At 39.9% G+C, this 19,157-nt stretch overlaps 1 protein-coding gene across 3 annotated transcripts in view; it reads left to right on the top strand.

Annotated features, from left to right (window-relative positions):
- Nucleotides 1–974: 974 nt before the first annotated feature.
- Nucleotides 975–19,157, top strand: part of DNAH5 (dynein axonemal heavy chain 5) — a 323,695-nt gene continuing 305,512 nt past the window's right edge. For all 3 annotated transcript variants that reach the window (XM_082382596.1, XM_082382595.1, XM_082382592.1), the window contains exon 1: nucleotides 975–18,222. The gene's annotated coding sequence lies outside the window, so the exon portion shown is untranslated. The remainder of the gene's footprint in view (nucleotides 18,223–19,157) is intronic.

The following is a 19,157-nucleotide window of genomic DNA, read 5'->3' as shown; positions in this document are numbered from 1 at the left end:
TTGAGATCAGACTAACAGTGTTATAAAACATTGACAAATCTGGAAGCAGAGCTGCTTGATTTCATCTTCTGTATGAAAATGAGTCTGTGATCTTAGGGCTTTTCATGTGAGAATTAAGAAACATGAATTTGGAATTTTATGAATGCTCCAGTCCAGACCCCAAATGGTGCATGTTAGCAGCATTCTTGACATGTAATCTTCACCAGCCCCTTTGCTTCCTAACAAAGGCAGACGGTCCTCTGATCCATTTCACGTGGAGAAAGTTGTTTTTCTTGTCTATTTCTTCCTTCCTTTCTGTCTTTCTTTCTTTCTTTCTTTCTTTCTTTCCTTCTTTCTTTCTTTCTTTCTTTCTTTCTTTCTTTCTTTCTTTCTTTCTTTCTTTCTTTCTATTGAAGTATAGTTAATTTACAACGTTCTGTTACTTTCTGGTGTACAGCAAAGTGATTTTTCATATTCTTGTCCATTTTAGTTTATTACAACATATTGAATATAGTTCCCTGTGCTATACAGTAGGACCTTGTTTTTTATCTAGTTTGTATATAGTAGTGTGTATCTGCTAATCCCAAACTCCTAATTTATCCCTCCCTCCTCCCTTTTTCCTTTGGTAACCATAAGTTTGTTTTCTATGTCTGCGAGTCTGTTTTTGTTTTGTAAATAAGTTCATTTGATCATATTTTATTTTATTTTTATTTATTTATCTTTGGCTGTGCCGGGTCTTAGTTGCAGCATGCGGGATCTTTAGTTGCGGCATGTGGGCTTCTTAGTTGCGGCATGCATGCGGGATCTAGTTCCCTGACCAGGGATCAAACCCGGGCCCCCTGCATTGGGAGTGCAGAGTCCTAACCACTGCACCACCAGGGAAGTCCCTGATCATATTTTAGATTCCACATATAAGTAATATCATATGATATTTGTCTTTCTCTGTCTGACTCACTTCACTTAGTATGATAATCTCTAGGTCCACCCATATTGCTGCAAATGGCATTATTTCAAAATGCTCCTTTCTTATACCTTTCACTGACTAGTGCTAGGCCTGTCTTCTGAAACAATCTAGATCAATTTTATCTCATCTTCTAAAGAAGAGCATTGATGTAGGACTGAAATGTAATTTTATGAGAATTCACAAGTAAGCCCACTTAAGAGAAAATGTATCATTTAGCACCATTTCATGCACCCGGATGTTTATTGCAGCACTATTTACAATAGCCAGGACATGGAAGCAACCTAAATGTCCATCAACAGAGGAATGGATAAAGAAGATGCTGTACATATATACAATGGAATATTACTCAGCCTTAAAAAAGGAATGAAATAGTGCCATTTGCAGAGATGTGGATGGGCCTAGAGATTGTCATACAGAGTGAAGTAAGTCAGAAAGAGAAAAACAAATAGCACATAATATCGCTTATGTGTGGAATCTAGAAAAATGTTACAGATGAACTTACTTGCAAAGCAGAAATAGAGTCACAGATGTAGAGAACAAACTTATGGTTACCAGGGGAGAAAGCTGGGGGGTGGGGGCGATAAATTGGGAGCTCGGGATTGACATATATACACTACTATGTATAAACATACTACTAAATGTTTATATGTTTTATGTTTTATAAAATAGGTAACTAATGAGAACCTACTGTATAGCACGGGGAACTCTTCTCAATGATCTGCTGTGACCTAAATGGGAAAGAAATCTAAAAAAGAGTGGATATATGTATATGTATAACTGAGTCACTTTTCTGTACAGCAGAAACTAACACAACATTGTAAAGCAACTATACTCCAATACAAAAAGTTAGCAGGCTTTTGGCTACAATATACAGCCTACCTGACAGAATGTAGTTTAAACAGTGGGGTTTATTAATAAATCTCATTTTAGGAGAGCTCTGATGGTAATTGGTTCCAGAGGCGGCTAACACAGCAGCTCTGGGCAGCTTCTCTGTCCTCATGATTATGCCCTCACAAGTATCACTTCTTTACTAAATAAAGTCAAAAAGCAGGGAATGGAGGGATCTTTTTTTAATCTAGAACTTTTTATCCCTTTAAGACTCTCAGCAGAATATTCCTCTTTTGTGTCAAAAGCCAGGACTGGGTCATCTGACAACCCTAAACTAGTCACTTTCAAAGGTAAATGAGGATACCATGATTAATTAGGCCAATTAATGCTCACCTGGGGTTAGGCAGGCTGTTGCCCCTTACCTGGACAAAATTGGAATTCTATTCCCAGAAACAAGAGGAGAAAGGTTGCTGGGTTGCCAACTCATGGTGTCTACCAAAATTTCTTAATCCAAATTTGAAAATTAAGTCCTATGATAGATTGATCTGTTTCTTCCTAATAGATCCTATGCCAAAGTATGTTTTTATAAGATTTGAGATATATTTCATACACCATAAAATTCACCCATTTAAAGTATATAGTTGTTTTTTAGTATTTAATATATTCACAGTCATGCAGCCATCACAACTTAATTTTAGAATACTTCCATCACCCTAAAAACAAACTTCATACATATTAGGAGTGATTCCCCACTCCCTCCCTCCTGCCTTGGCTTCTTTCTCTATTTGTCATTTCTGGACATTTCACATAAGTGGAATCAAATAATTTGTGACCATTTGTGACAAGCTTCTTTCACTTAACATAATATTTTCAAGGTTCATCCACATTGTAGCATGTATCAGTACTTCATTTTTTTAAAAATTGCCAAATAATATTCATTTAAAACAAACCCACATTTTTTAATCCACTCATCAGTAGAAGGCATTTGGGTTATTACCACTTTTGGCTATTATGAATAATCTTGGTTTAAGCATGCATGTTTTTGTGTGAACTCATGTTTTCAATTCCCTTGGGAATATACTTAGGAATGGAATTGCTGAGTCATATGGTAACTCTATGTTTAGCATTTTGAGCATTTGCCAAACTATTTTCCAGAGCAGCTGCACCATTTTACATTCCCACCAGCAATGAATGAGGGTTCCAATTTCTTCACATATTCGTGATCACTTTTTATTGTCATCTTTTTTATTTTAGCCATCCTAGTGGGTGTGACATGGTATTTCATTGTGGTTTGATCTGCATTTCCCTCATAACTAATGACATTGAGCATCTTTTTCTTTTCACGTGCTTGTATAATTTTCTCTGGAGAAATGTCTATTTAAATCTTTGCCCATTTTAAAATTGGTTTGTATGTCTTTTTTTTAAAAGATTTTTTTGATGTGGACCATATTTAAAGTCTTTATTGAATTTGTTACAATATTGCTTCTGTTTTACGTTTTGGTTTTTTGACATGTGGAATCTTAGTTCCCCAACCAGGGATTGAACCTGCACCCCCTGCACTGGAAGGTGAAGTCTCAACTGCTGGACCGCCAAGGAAGTCCCTATATGTCTTTTTATTGTAGTTTGTAAGAGTTCTTTATGTATTCTGGTATAAATCCCTTGTCAGATATATGATTTGCAAATATTTTCTCCCATTCTGTAAGTTGTCATTTCACTTTCTTGATGGTGTCCATTGAAACACAAAAAATTCTAATTTTGATGCAGTCCAATTTGTCTACTTTTTCTTTTATTGCTTGTGGTTTTGGTTCATATTTAAGAAATCATTGCCTAATCCAAGGTCACAAATATTTACTTCTATATTTTATTTTAGTAGTTTATAGTTTTAGCTCTTACATGTAGGTCTATAAATACATTTGAATTAATTTTTGTGTGTGGTGTGAGGCAAGGGTTCAACTTCATTTTTTTGCATGTGAATATCTAGTTGTCCTAGAACCATGTGTTGAACAGACTACTCTTTCCTCATTGAAATGTCTTGAAATTCTTATCAAAAATCAGTTAACCATAAATATAAGTGTTTATTTCTGGACTTCAATTCTATTCCATTGATCCATATGTCAATCCTTATGCAAGTACCACAGTGTCTTAATTACTGTAGCTTTGTTGTAAACTTGCAAGTCAGAACTGTGTATCCTCAAACTTTGTTCTTTTCCAGAATTCCTTGGCTATTCTTGATCCCTTGCATTTCCATATGAATTTTATGATCAATTTGTCAGTTTTGAAAAAAAAAATCCACCTTTGATTTTGGCAGGGCTTGCATTGAATTTTTAAATTAATTTGAGAAGTATTGCCATCTTAGATGTATTAATTCTTTTGGTCCATGAACATAGGATGTCTTTCCATTATTTAGATCTTCTTTAATTTCTTTCAACAATGCCTTGTAGTTTTTAGAATTTAAGTTTTGTACTGCTTTTGTTAAAATTTTGCCCAAATATTCTATTTTTATGCTATTGTAAATAGAATCGTTTTCTTTATTTCTGGATTGTTTCTTGCTAGTGTACAAAAGTACAACTGACTTTTGTATATGGATTTTGTATACTGATACTTCGCTGAATTTGTTTATTGGTTTAATTCTAATCATTTTTTAGTGGATTCTTTTGGATTTTGTATATACAAAATCATATCATCTGCAAGTAGAGATCTTTTTACTTATTCTTTTTCAATTTGTGCATCTTTTATTTCTTTTTCTTGCCTAAGTGCTCTGGTTAGGACCTCCAGTACGATGCTGAATAGGAGTGGAGAGGGTGGACATCTTTGTCTCATTCTTAGCTTTAGGGGGAAAGCTTTCAGTTTGACTACATTAAATATGATGCTAGCTGGAAGTTTTTCATACCTTTCCTTTATCAGCTGGAGGAAATTCCCTTCTAGTCCTGGTTTGTTGCCAAAATACTGTTTAACTACCCTGTGTAAAGTAAAGAAGTAGAATCAGTTTCCATTTTCAAAAAGTTTCCCCTCACCTTTTTTCCATTTTTCGTTCAATTTTTTGTTTAGTCAGAAAGTATTTATTGGGCCTATCTTCAGTGATAGAGTAATTTTAAGAAATTACTCAAGAAATTGTCTAGTATGGTATTCACTTTCCCCATCTTCTGCAAGCACCAGAATTTCTCTGTCCTTTCTCTTCTTTCTCATTATGAATTACTAATAATTTATACTCAGTGTAGAATTAAATCGTGGTATTATTGGCTGAGAGACATTGCATTTCAAACTTTTCTCTGATTGATGTATAAAGACATTTTCCAGTTAAGGAACTTCAGGCATCAGTAATGATTCCTTACACTGCCGCCTACTCTGGTTAAAGAAAATCAACTGATATTTGATATGAAGTCATCTTTAGCAAAATGTTAATACAGAAGCTCTTTTAGAGTTGCAGAGAGAACCTCAGCCCCTTCAATCTGATGTTCAGTTTCCTATCTGTTTATGTCAGCTAGTTTTTGAAACCAACTTCATGAGCTCTGAGTTTGGGTGACATTCAGCCTGGGAACTAAATAAAAAGAGGCATGAATGAGGTTGGCAAACCAGCTCTGTTGCCTCAGAGAGGTGCTTTATGTATTTACATCCAACCTTCTTTCAGGAAGGATTTCATACCACTTAAATTAAGTGTTGAAGACATTGAGACATTGGGAAAGTGAGAGCCAGAAAGAACAGCTGCATCAGATCTGTTGAGGTGTGTGAACTCCCTCTCTGGGTTACTGGAGACCTACTCCTCCCAGAAATAGATGCTACTACGTTTGCTAGCAGGGACTGTGGAAGGTGATGGCCCTTCCTTCAACTGGCCTAGATGAAGTGAAGCTGGTTTGAACCTACTGGTGCAGTGACAGTGGCTGGTCTCCCGATCCCACACACCGGAGCGAGGACACACCCGCTCCAGAACCTTGAGGAGTGAAGTCGTGATGTAGAAGGTCTACACAGCTGTTCTCTAACTTTGTACCTCCTTCCCCACCCCAACGCCTGTCGGTGAAGGAAGAGATAAAAGACTTCAAAGTCACTGCTGGCTACAGCCAATGAGGGTGAGGGGATTTTAGCTGTGAAATCACACTCTCTAAATGCGTGTTTTGGAGGTGACGTGGAGTAAGAGGCTCAGTTCAAATCGTGGCTCCACCACCTCTGCCTGCTGCCTGGCATAGAGTAAGTGCTCAGAAAACAACACGTGCTCTTAGAGCTGAGGATCGCCTCCTGAGACAAGCGAGTGCAGTGTCTCGCCACTCTTAAATCCTAATTCAAAGAGGGAAAATAAACCTTAAAAATATTAAGAATAGATCTTTAAGCCACACTTATCAATAGTATATAATAAACATAATAGGCAACATTAATTGCAGTGCTAAAATATCTACCAATTCATATTACACATATATATTCTTGTTGAGGTAACCAAGGTTTAGCGTAGCGAGAACGTTGTACATTGGGGGGTTGTCTGTGTTGTGTATTACATATGTGACTACTATCGCACATTTTATTTATCAGTCATGCCAGATTCTTTCCACTGAAAAGATTAATTCATGCTACCAATTGGTTTGGAACTAGAAACCTGAATTCCAGATGGCATCATGGATTCTTCTTTGTAGACTTGTCTGTATGACTTCTTTGATGTCAAAGGACTCTGAAATTAATCTGCATAACATTAGTTCCACTGGTTTGTTGATGAGTTTTTTCCAATACATTTTACACCGTTGTGGGGTAACATGTATTTTCTGAATTTTTAATGAACCCCCCCCCCCCACCCCCGTCTTGCTTCATGAAGCAGTCTACAGATGCACATTTGCTGCCCTGCCACTCCTGGTATGGTTCACATCTTATTTAAAGCTTCCACATTTGTTAAATATTATTCCAGTGCAATGGTTGTGAAATCAAGTACTGACTTCCTGTCTTATAAAAATAAAAATGATCTTGTGTCTTACTAGGAAAAAAACCGGAGCCCATAAATTAGGATCAGAGCTTCTTATTAAGTCAGAATTACTGCCCTTTTTCCTTTTTGTTTGTTTGCTCCTTATCTAAGGTTCTTCTTGCACATGCTGCAAAGACACATTAAGAATGGGAAGCAACGTAACATTCTACCTCTTTGGAACTTCCTCAGGCCCTGATCAATTGTTTTCTTTCAATTTTTAAGCAGGGGGTCCTTTTTTCCAGCTAAGGTGGCAGAAGAACATGTATATTTTATGAGCTCATGAGAAGAGACTATTACTTCTACCCCCTAAAAAGAAATTATCTATTTAGTCACTTACTGAAGCTTCACACTTATGAAATTAGCTCAACTATCGACTTTACTTTTGCTAAGTCAGTGGGAGAGTTTTTTTGCATACTGTTCTTTTAGAAAGTGTGTTTGTTTTCTCATCCTTTATTTCACACTCCCTTTGCCTTCTCTCTTTAACGAGAATATGAAACACAAAAGAGCATTTCTCAGCTTTGCAGACAATATCACCAGAGCTATTTTTAACTTCAGTTTCTGCAAATAATCTGCCTCTTTTGTACAGGAGGAAAAAAAATCTTTCTTTCTTACTAGAAAATAAGGTTGCGTTTTATGTATATTTATTGGAGATTTTAAAGGAGACAAGCCCCCTAATTCTCATAGTAACAGATTTCCCACACCATGTGTATATGCGATAGCATATTACAGACTGAGCATTAACTTTACAATATTTCCATTTTTAATTCTTCTTCTCCTTCCCCTCTCCACCCGTCCCTCTTCCTCTTTATCTCTTTTGAATGAATGTTGACAGCACTGTCCCAAAAGAATTAGCATGGGGTGGGCTATTTCTTTTACCAGAAAATTTGACTTTGCCTTCCTCAAAGTAGATCTGCAGAAAGATTCAGGCCCTGTTTCATGACTGAATGAGTTACAGAGTCAAGTCACAACTTGTGCTGTAATTCTAGGCACTTTCTTGTTACAGCATTTCGTCTTCAGGTAAATGAAACTTAAAAAAAAAAAAGAAATCTTCCTTGGCTGAAAAAAGTTCCTTTGTTATTGTAAGAGAAAATATTTTCAATATTTTAGCAAAAGTGTAGGAATATTTTTAGTAATTGGGAAAAACAAACACAACTTCTCTTTAGATTTGAATTGGAAATTCACTTTGGATCTAAAATTTGAGAGCAGGTGTAATTTTTCATCTTGGGTTCTGAGTAAGACTAAAACCAGAGGGTCAAAATATCCAAGGAAATCTACTCTCTTGTGTTACACACAGATGAGTAAAAACCTTTGCTAGAAAGTTCACTCCAGGTTTTACAGAATTGATTTTTCCATCTGACATTAGAGACTAGTGATTATTCAAGCAATGCCTTTACTTCATACCACTTAAAATCTATGTATATTGAATATTTCTGATGGTTATTGAAGTTCAAAAATGATATTACCATTTCATCAGGCTGGTAAACAGAAAGGTTAATTAAATATGCCATAATTATCGATTACTAAAACTTGAAGATAAAACACATTTGCAATTTTTGCTATAATCATTTTTTATTTTATGATTCAGAAAATATCTTAGGAGTTTCAGGGTCATGAATTATTATGATTAGCAACACTATTCATATTTGGAAATGTTCTTTGATACAGGTTTTGTCAGATGCTTCCTTGTGATTATATTAGGTTATGCATTCTGGGCAAATCCTGCATGACTGGTACTGTGTTCTTCCTAGTGCATCACCTCAGGAGACACTTGCTGTCCATTTATCCTATTAGTGGTGATATTAACTTCAGCCCCTTGGTTAATGTGGTGTCTGTCAGATTTCTTCACTGGAAATCACAGTTTTCCCTTTTGTAATTTATAAGTAAGCTATCGGGAAATACTTTATTTTTTCAATAACCATTTTTAAAAATTGAAGTGTAGTTAATTTACAATGTTGTGTTAGGTTCAGGTGTACAGCAAAGTGATTCAGATTCTTTTTCAGTCTTTTCCATTGTAGGTTATTATAAGACACTGAATATGTTCCCTGTGCTGTATGGTAGGTCCTTGTTGTTTTTATGTCAGGAAATATTGGAACTATGTAAATATCCTATTGTTCTTCATACATTCACCCCACATCCTGCAGCATTGATAATTTTTCCTTGAGTCAGTTATGACCATGATGGTTATAAAAGGATGATTTTCTAACTCTTGGTTGTTCCACATTTGTTAGTTAGCATTCTATTATGAGGAATGACTTTCCCTTCTCTCTCATTTGCTTTTTTTAAGCTGTATGGACTTGCACATTTTAATTTTGTTCCATGAATTACAGGATATAATACACAATTTTTATTATATTTTGAGGCTCAGATTGTCTCATATTTGGCCATTTAGGAGGCCCTTCAAGCTGGCTCCCATGTCCTTTTGATTCCGTGCTTACTTTCCTTAGTTTTTGGCCTCACAAGTTGTTCCAGGCTCCTGTTGTACTTTCTTATGCCAGTCCTAGAATTAGCCATTTCTCCAAGAAGCCCTACTTTAATACGTTCCTTTGCCTTCAGGCTGAATCATACTAATTAAATGAAAATGTAGCCCTTAAGCCTAGTAACTCAGGCTTAAAAACAGTATCATGAGCATTCTGAGGAACTTTACACTCAAAGATGTTTCACTGACTTTCACATAAGAATTCCAAGTTGATGATATTATCAAATATCATAATTTGTTAAATTGACTAATGCCCCTAAATTGCATTATTCATTAATTGACCACATCAAGTACATATAAATATTATTCACTGTAACAAAAAAGATGTAACCTGCAGATTCCACACTAAACAAGATAGATACATACTATCATATAATAGACATTTATTCCCGGAAACTTTTCTACCCTGACCCGGGAAGAAAAATGTAAATAAATGGTGAGACATAGAAGTCATCAATTCTTGTGTTTGCCGTTATCTTGTGTACGTTAAAGAGATTCCAAAGTCCCTGTCAATAGTATTTTTTAAAATTTTTTTATAGTTTTCCTTGCTTTTTTTGTTTTTTGGCCGCACCATACAGCTTCTAGGATCTTAGTTCCCTGACCAAGGATGGAACCCAGGCCCCTGGCAGTGAAAGTGCTGAGTCCTAACCACTGGACCGCCAGGGAATTCCTATCAATAGTATATATATATATATTTTTTTACATCTTTATTGGAGTATAATTGCTTTACCATGTTGTGTTGGTTTCTGCTGTATAACACACTGAATCAGCTATACGTATACAAATATCCCCATATCCCCTCCCTTTTGCACCTCCCTCCCACCCTCCCTAATAGTCTTTTTTTAAAAAATCTCAAACAATCAAATACAGTGAAGAATCTGAGACATTGTCTTGACCGTTGCAGGAGAAGGATGTCCTCTGTCTGAATGTAACATGGAAACTTGAGTGAACATATTAGAAGAAATAACTCATATGATAGCATTAGTTAAGAACTGAGCAAGTATGCATTCCTACTAACCAAACAGCCTTTTTTCATCACACAACCCATGTAGGCAGTGGGTTAGTCGCTTATGAACAGATTCTTTTCTTCCTCCTTCTACTTGCCCTTCCTTCTAGACCAAGATTCTGTTTACATTCCCATGAATGTCAAACACGGCACTCCTCTTCAACCCACATTCCTGAGGATGCTGGCTTCTCTGAAGAGTTTTATTTTATCCCCAATATCCAATTATGCAACATATTCATTTGTGGATTTCTCCCCCCCCCCAAAACATGTTTTTTAAACAGGCAAAACTTAGACCAACACTTTGGCCACAATCAGAGGCTGTTTCCTTGGGCTTCTGCAAGGAGCAAAACCCTCTGAAAACAATCCGTATGAAAACAATTCATACCCTCTCCTTGTGACTCCAGAGCTACCCGGACAGTGGAAGTGCTCGGATGGGGCCAGAAGCATCAGCAGAGAATTCCAGCCCTGGCCCAATGGAGGGGTGACCCACCAGCATCATTCCACAGCCCCCAGTGAGAGTGGGGTGGGGCTTGAACCTGCAACCTCAGGCTGGGGCAAGGGGAGGAGGGTGAGAGAAGATGTACACATGCCCACAACCCTTTCCTGTGCCCATAGAAGTCCCTAAAATACTATCTCTTAGTCCCAAACTGTATGAGACCTCTCCCTCCTGGTGAATCCTGGGCACATTTTTATTCGCAGTACTTTGTCTGCAATTGTCATAATATGATTAATCTAATTTACATTACTGCTATTTGTATATTTGTCTTATCTCTCTGCTTCCCCAATTTTTATGTAACACCTTGAGATCAGGGATGTCTCTAGCTGATCTTTGCCCACCTCTTACAGCTGTTGAAGGATGAAAGTGCTCAATAAATATCTACTGACCTGAAATTTGGTGATCTCCTTTATCCCCAATATCCAATTATGCGACATATTCATCGTGTTCTTTCCCCCCCAAAACATTTCTTTTTAAACAGGCAACACTTAGACCAACACTTTGGCAACACTTAGGTCCAATTTAGACCCTCATCACTCATCACGAATTATATTGCTTCAAAATGGTGATGGGTGTTTGTTTGAACAAGAAAGCGCATTACACACTCAAGAATGAGTGGGGGAAGCAGGGTGCCCTGCTGTGCAGATCCAATCCCCCAGCCACTGCTCATCATCTGTTCTTTGGGAGGGGGAAGGTTCCACAAAGATGCACAAATACCACCTTTCAGAATTAAACGTCTCATTTATGGTTCTAGAATTACAGCATATTTGCTTATACCTGTTTGATTTACTTCATGAAGTTTTTAATCCCCAAAGAAAGCATAAGAGCTTGATAAATGCTTAACAATTTAAATGAATGATTAAAATATGGAGTATTTCCCAAAAAGAAACAAGACTTGGATATAAACCAGAAATATGAACTCGCTGTGCTCCCGCCCCGTCATCCTCGAACCTGGGCCAGCTTTGGTGTCCAGGCCATGGAGACTGACCATCCTGCTTGGATTTCCAGCTCTGCCCCTTTCTGACTGTGCCATTTAGACAAGTTTCTTGACCTCCCTCTGCCTCCATGTTCTCATCTTTAAAATGGGCATTATAGCAGTTCATCCACCCCCATAACGTTGTGAGGCTTAAGTAAGTAGACACGTATTGATAGCTCACCACCGAGCTTGGCATGTGGCGAGCACAAGTATAGGAGCATACCTGCCATACACGCACCAGCACACACATGCCAGAGCTCTCCCGGGGCACTCTGCTCTTTGGAGCCCATTTTGGCTCTTGTCCTAACACTAAAAATAGCTGAAAGCTCTGCTGTTTGTTGAGGTCGAGAGTGGGGACTAAATTAGCCTTTTGGGGCTTGGAAATATTTCAGGGCTGAGGGTAAACGTTTACGGAATGGACTTCCCTTCTCTTGGGAACTCTGGGATTCTTGGAGGGTGCAGCTGCTGCCCCACTGGTGGGCAAGCTGGTTTCCGAGAGGACACAGAAGTGAGGGGAGCCAGGCCCAGGGATATTAGGATCAAGGGACTCATGAGGACGAAAGCCACTGGGAGGACAGTGAACAGGAAGGGGGACCAAGGTACCAAATGTCAGGCTTTTAGCAGAAGTGGAAAGACGCTGTCAATAATGTGCGCTCTGACTCAGAGCTTGTAAAGTCTTACTCACCAGGCTTAAGTGTACAATCAGGCAAATGCCAGGGTTCCTCTGTAGGGTTGCTCTGCAAGGGCAGTGAGTCTCAGGGATGCTGTAAAACCTCTTTTAAGGGACTCCCCATCCACTAATATTCTGTAGTCTCTCTTTAGAGAGCCTCTTGACATCTTACCCTTGCTTTCCAAATGTGGGCTTGCCTGACCATCTCTCAGCAGGTCCTGGGCAACCAGGTGCAAACTTAAACCCAAGGACCAAGAATATGGGATACGGTACACAGTCTGGTCAGGGGCTGCCTTCAGCCACTGGCCAATCCCTTCTGGTTTCTCCTGTGTATTTTCTTGGGATGCTTTGCAGTCTATAGTCTGCCTAAGGAGACCACTCCTGGGATATTGGGGCCCCAGATATTTGAAGAATATCTGGATTTTGATGTTTAGACACTTGTGCAATGAGTGAGTACCGCAGGTTATGTTTGGTCATCCATTGGTAGTTTCATTTCCATGTTTCTGTTTGTTTGCTTCTCTTTGACCTGTTATGCTTTGATGTATTCTGTTTTATTTCCTTAGCTTCCTTGATCTGGACCCAACACCACCAATGCTGTAGGGATAATTAAAATCAAATATTGTCTCTCTTCTGTAAGAAAAATGACACATTCATTTCTCACTGAGCAAATGCTACCACATTTACCTTGATGCTGCCTGCATTTTAGAACACCTATTTCCTTCACCTCCCATAATAGGAAGAAAATGAACACTTTGAATTCTATGGTGGATTTGTGGAAAGGTTTCTAATTCCACAACGCTGAATTGTTAAAATGGCGTGGCCTGTGAATGATCTCATGTCACTAATACAAAATGAAAATCCCTGTGGGCAGTTGTTTTTCCTTTCTGTTTGATTTTCTGAGAGCAGATACCATTATTCAAAGCACATATGAAATCATGCACCTGGGCATTTAAATTTGGGATTGAATCTCCTGCAGACCTGAGCTTGAAAAAAAAAAAGGCTTCAGGGAATTAGCGTTTTCCCAGCAGTGGATTTGATAACCCTGAAAAAGGGTTTGTGAACCCTACTGTCAGTCACAGAACTCAGTTGTTTTAAAGTGCCAGACAAGGGAAATAGATTTGATTAAGGAGATTTCTATTCCACTGACAAGGTATTTGAAGATTCTAATAGACAAAAATGAATCATGTGTTACGAGATGATTTGTAAGTTTTCTAAGTTGTTCTTCTGGTTTGTGCTATTTGGCACTGCAAGTAAGCAGTGCCCAAGAAATGTCTTAGCTGCTGGCTTTGGAAAAATAAAATCCAATCTGTATGAAACCTAGAAAGGAAAGCTCTCTTTTACCATCACTGTGCTCTTTCTTATACATCACTCATTCATTCTTCATTTGGGTTTCATTGCTGCTTTCCATGTTAGGTACAGAATTCTTGCACATGGTGGCACATGGGAAGCACCGGATAGGAGAGGTCGCTGCAAGTAGCCATAAGCCAATAGTGACAAGAGTTGGAGGATAAATGCCCCGGCTCCCTCACCTCTCAGGTGGGATAACTCTGAGGCTCGCCCGACTCCATCTCCTAACAGTTCCCAGCAGCACTGAGCCCCAGTCGTCTGCAGGGGTAACCTGCTCACGAACGCACCATGCACTGCCTTCCTTCTCTTCTTCATTTCACACGTCCAGTCCCCACCCAGTACTTTTTGGGGTCACCTCACAAATAAACTACTTGCCCTTGAATCCTTGTTTCCTGGTCTGCTCCTACGGGAGCCCAACAGAAGCCAGTGAGGGAGGAGGAGACTGAAAGGAAGGCAGATGTCAGAGCGTGGAGGGCTGGGATTCTCAAAGCATGGTCCATGGAACCCCGGTGTTGCCTGAGACCCTTTCAGGAAGTATAAGTCAAATCAAGTTTTCATAACAGTGCTAAGATGGTATTTGCCTTTTTCACCATTGTGATATGTCACTGTCAAAATGCAAATCAAGGGTGGATAGGAAAGATATCCTGTGCTCTTGGATTGGAAGAATTAATATTGTTAAAATGGCCATACTACCCAATGCCGTCTACAGATTTAATGCAATCCCTATCAAATTACTCAAGGGTGGGTAAAACCAGTGGGGCTTTAGCACAAATCAAGGCTGAACTAGGAGTCATACATATATATGAGTTTCACTTTAAAATGTCCTTGATGAAGCTGTAAAAATGATTACTTCTTACTAAGTCTCTTCTTTTGGGTATAGTTTTTTAAAAATTCTGTGTAATGGAATGGGAAATACACATAAAGTGCTCTGTGTTCTCCAGCTCCAATGGTTGACTTGAGCTGTGAGCTGAACTAGCCTCATGCTTCACAAAGCGCTGTTTTTACTTGAAAGAATGACTGGCAGATGATCTAACTATGATTATTCAGACTTAAATACTTGCCAAATGTTTTCTCAAAAATGAACAAAGTAATATTTTTTGTTGCCAATAATAAAATTTGAGCTTCCAAGTGAAAACTAGACTTTTGGAAAACTTCTGTCATAGTTAGGTTGAGAGTTTCCTTAATACTTCAAGATTTTTCTGATGAGATGGGTGGTGATATTGAGAAGTGTTTTGTGATATTGTATAAATATGCTGTGACAACATTTGCAAGATCTGCCTAACTCAGCCAATGTTTTCCAAATGACCAATGTGTGATGGTTCAGCGTCTTGTATGGGTGAAAGATCCATTCAAAGAGCAAGATAGTCCAGTGGATTTTAATATAATAGTATATGAAAAAGTCACTGATGTGATTTTGTGTTCCAAATGGCAACTAACCGCTAAGAAATGACCACATGCCGAGGTTTGGTGCAATATCAAAAAAGAATATCTACAATGATCTGAAATGCCTATTAAACATTCCTCTGGTTTCCAACTGCATGTCTGTGTGAGGACGGCTTGTCTTCAGATTTATCAACATAATCTATCACAACAGATTGAATGCAGATGTGGGAATCTAGTTGTCTTCTATTAAGTCAGACACTGAAGAGATTTGCAAAAATGTAAAACAGTGCCACTCTTTTCACTAAAAATGATTTGTTTTGGAAAATAGAGTTAGTCTTCATAACCTGATTTGTGTTAATCGTACGTGTTATTTATATTAATTATATTAACATGTAATGGCTTTATTATTATTTAAAAACACATTCATAATTAAAATAACATCTTCTCAGTTTACATTTCTAATATGGTGAGTGTTGGTAGATGTAACCCACAGACATAAAAATCCTTTGAGGTCCTTGATACCTTTTACAAGTGTAAAGGGATTCCACGATTAAAAAGTTTGAGAACTGCTAATGTGGAGCTTTGCCCGTTGCAGGATTTTAGATATTCTCACCAATTCGGTGGGGAGCCCCTGAGGAGTTTTAAGGAGGTAAGTTCCAGGTTGAAGCAGATCTTAAAAATCATTAACCTTGAATGTGTGTTTGTGTGTGTGATGAAAATGTTAACAACTTCTGCAGCTCTGGGAGGCGAGCGGTTGCTAATGGGGCATTTGCAGTCTGTTCCATCAATCCCTCTAGCGAGAGACACCTACTCCAGCAGGTGCACACAGGGGCCCAGCGCCCTGGTAAGGGAGGCTTCCTTTCTTGTCTTCAACGGACTGCACGCAAGTCACCGAGGCATGCAGAAAGCATTCAATTCAGAAAACATTCTGTTAGGCCACTTAACAGATACCCGCAAGGCACGTTGTGGTGTAGGCTGATGAAGGGCACTGAAAAAGACCGAAGTCCTTGGATCCTTGCAAAGCCTGGGGTCTGAGAGGGGTCGGCTGAATCTGCTCTCTCCCGTCCTTCCCTGGTCTGACTCGCTTTGATCTCATGATACTGTATCCTCCTATATTTCTCCTAACCTTTCTCTTTGCTCTGGAGGGTGGGGTCCAGTTGAGCCCAAGGAGGGCGAGAAGGAAGATTTAAATTGGGGAGCGGGAGACCGGGGAGGAAAAAGAAAAGGAAAAGAAGAGAAAGGCATTCTAGCTGAGTCCAACATTCTTAATGTGTTAAGAGCCCCTTGTTCACTCTCCCAAGCTTGCCTGGCTTCTCTAACTCTGGGGGGTTCATGGTGAGTTTAGAAAACAGTGTTTAATGTGGTGAGTGGGGAAGAGAGCATTTGTCTCGCTGAGCAGAGGTCAGGCCTCTGCAATTCCTCCAGGCAGCAGCGGGAGAATAGAGGGAATTGTTGTAATACGACCAAGGTCACGTAGAAGTGAAGGCTAAGGTTCGGGATGACAGCGAAAGAGGGGGACAAGGGACCAGGCCACACGCAGCAAGCCTCCTGACGGCACACGCGGAGCCTCACAGCCTCTGCCCACCACGCTTCGTACCTGGAGGGGCTCCTCCTCCGCCTTGCCTCCCTTCAGGGGGCCAGATGGTCCCTCTGGGAAGGACCAATCCCTTTTCGCATTGTTTCAAAAATCCTTTCAGTGATAAGTAACAGGCTGCTTCTTTCCTTTACTACTGTGGGTAGTAAATGGGAAGCAAATAAGTGCTCGTGGTCCCCAGGAAGGAATGTACAAATGGTGCATGAGAGCTGGGGCTCCTTCCTCCGGGAGAGCTGTTTATCGTAGGGCATCGGCGTCCTGGCGGAGGTTTTCACCAGGAGCACGCAACTTACATGCGTGTCCGTGAAAAGCTGGCACCTCCAGCGAGGCTCTGGTCTGGACTCTGCAGCCGGGAGCTGTTTTCTTTCTCTCTTCCAGGAGTGGTGCTGAACTCCTGGCACCATCTTGCAGCACTGGTATCGCAGTGGAAGCATGAAGCCTCCAGGATATTTTTTTGAAATTCATTCCTTTCTCTCTGATCCTGTTCCCCTTTGGGAAAAGTCCCCAAAGAGATGTTTCTGGTTTGAGTTTGCCCCTTCATCTCCTTTCCAGGCTTCATAACAGGAAAAGGGCTCATTAGCTCTGGTGGTATCCACAATATAGACAATTTTAGCAAAACGGTCTGGTTTTGGAGACTTTGCTTTTTGAGACGTTGCAAAGTATTCAGAAGAGTTTCTCCGAAACGGAACGTGTTCCTTTGGCTCAGACCCTTTAAAGTCCTGATGTGAAGCGATTCTAAGTCGGGAAAATGATTCCTTTTCCTTCCCTTCTGTTTGGCTGCACAACTCTATCTCCAACAATTTCCTCAAACCTGTTTCCTCCTCTCCCTTCCTAGCAGTTCAGCCCTGTTGCAGATCTTCACCGTCTACCTTCTGGGTGATTTGTACGGCATCTCAACAGATCTCCTAGTCTCCTGAATTGCTTTTCTCTACTCTGTCCACTCATTTTACCCCCTCCCTCCATCTCCCTCCCCACGCTTTGTGGCTTCCTGTTGCCTGAAGAATGAAGCCTGGACTCCTGAACCGGGGGTCACAGAAGACACTGTGGGTGCCCATCAAATATCCATGCGCTCCTCCACATTTCCCAGCCTCCCTTGCTGTTAGGCTGGGATCCTGTGACAAGGTTTTGGTCATTTGGGAGACGGATGAAAAGGAATAGAAGCCACTTCCAGACCTGGCCCTTAAACACATCCCATGGTATCCTCCAGTTTTCTTCTGTCCTTCTGGGATGACTTCATAGCTATGTGTGTGTTATGGGATGTATTGAGTCTCTTAAAAGTTGTGTTGAAGTCCTAACCCTCAGTAGCTTTGAAAATGGCCTTATTTGGAACTAGAGTCTTTGCAGACAGAATCAAGTTAACATGAGGTCACTGGAGCAAGCCCTAATCCAGTATGACTGTGTCCTTATAAGAAGAGGGGAATTTGGACACAGACAGACACAGAGGGGAGAAGGGCATGTGAAAGTGGAGGCAAAGAATGGGATTATGCTGTCACAAACCAAGGAACACCTGAGGCTGCCAGAAGCTGGAAGAGGCAGGGAAGGATCCTTCTCTACAGGCTGAGGAGTGAGTATGGCCCTGCCAGACCTCGATTTCAGACTTCTAGCCTCCAGAACTGTGGGACAATACATCTCTGTATGCATACATCAATACATCTCTGTGGATTTTCATGATACATTTTTTTATAGCAGCCCTAGCAAACTAATATAGTGTGCTACACAGAGTAGTTTCTGGATGGAAGAGGCTGCTTGGCCTGCTTCAGGCTTTTTGTGAATGAGAAACAAAACCTCACTGTGACAAGCCATGGAGATTTAAGACTTTAGTTGTTACTGCAGCGCTATCTGGCTTATCCCGATACTTAAGCACACGAGTAGACCCCGACTGACCTTTTCAGCATCATCTGTCTCCTGATTTTCCAGTGATATACTTTATGCCTTTGGGATTTAAACTCTTTCTGTCTGAAATGTTCCTCCTTCCCTTTTTTGTCAGGAGAAATCATATGCTGTTAAAGCCCAGCTTTAAAGCCCATCACTTGCTCTGGAGACATGTTAGATGTATCAGTTACCTATAGCCAACATAGTGCTATGTAATAAATGACCCTAAAACTCAGTAACATCTAATAACATGCTTCCATGGGTGTACTTGGTGTTGGCTGGTCTAGTCTGGGCTCACCTGGCCTTGCCTTCTAGCTGCGACTTAAGTCCAGACTGCTTTACATGTGTCTTATCCTCCTTGGACCAGTATCACCTACCCAAGACATGTTTTTCTTATAGTCATGGCAGAAGCACAAGAGTGTAAGCCCAACCACGCAATTACATTTTAACTTGCTACTCATGTCTTGTCCATTAACATCCCTTTTTCCAAATTAAGTCCCATGGCCCAAGCCCGACAAATATGGGATGGGGAAAGTACACTTTGCTCATGGAGGTTGGGTGAGTGTATGACTATTGACTGAGTAATCATTTGATCTAATCTATCATTTAACCTTTCTAAATCTCTAT

Source organism: Balaenoptera borealis, assembly GCF_965194805.1.
Source record: "Balaenoptera borealis genome assembly, chromosome: 2".
In the NCBI taxonomy this organism is placed as follows: Eukaryota; Metazoa; Chordata; class Mammalia; order Artiodactyla; family Balaenopteridae; genus Balaenoptera; species Balaenoptera borealis.
The sequence above is the reverse complement of the archived record's forward strand: the minus strand, read 5'-3'. Positions and strand labels throughout refer to the sequence as shown.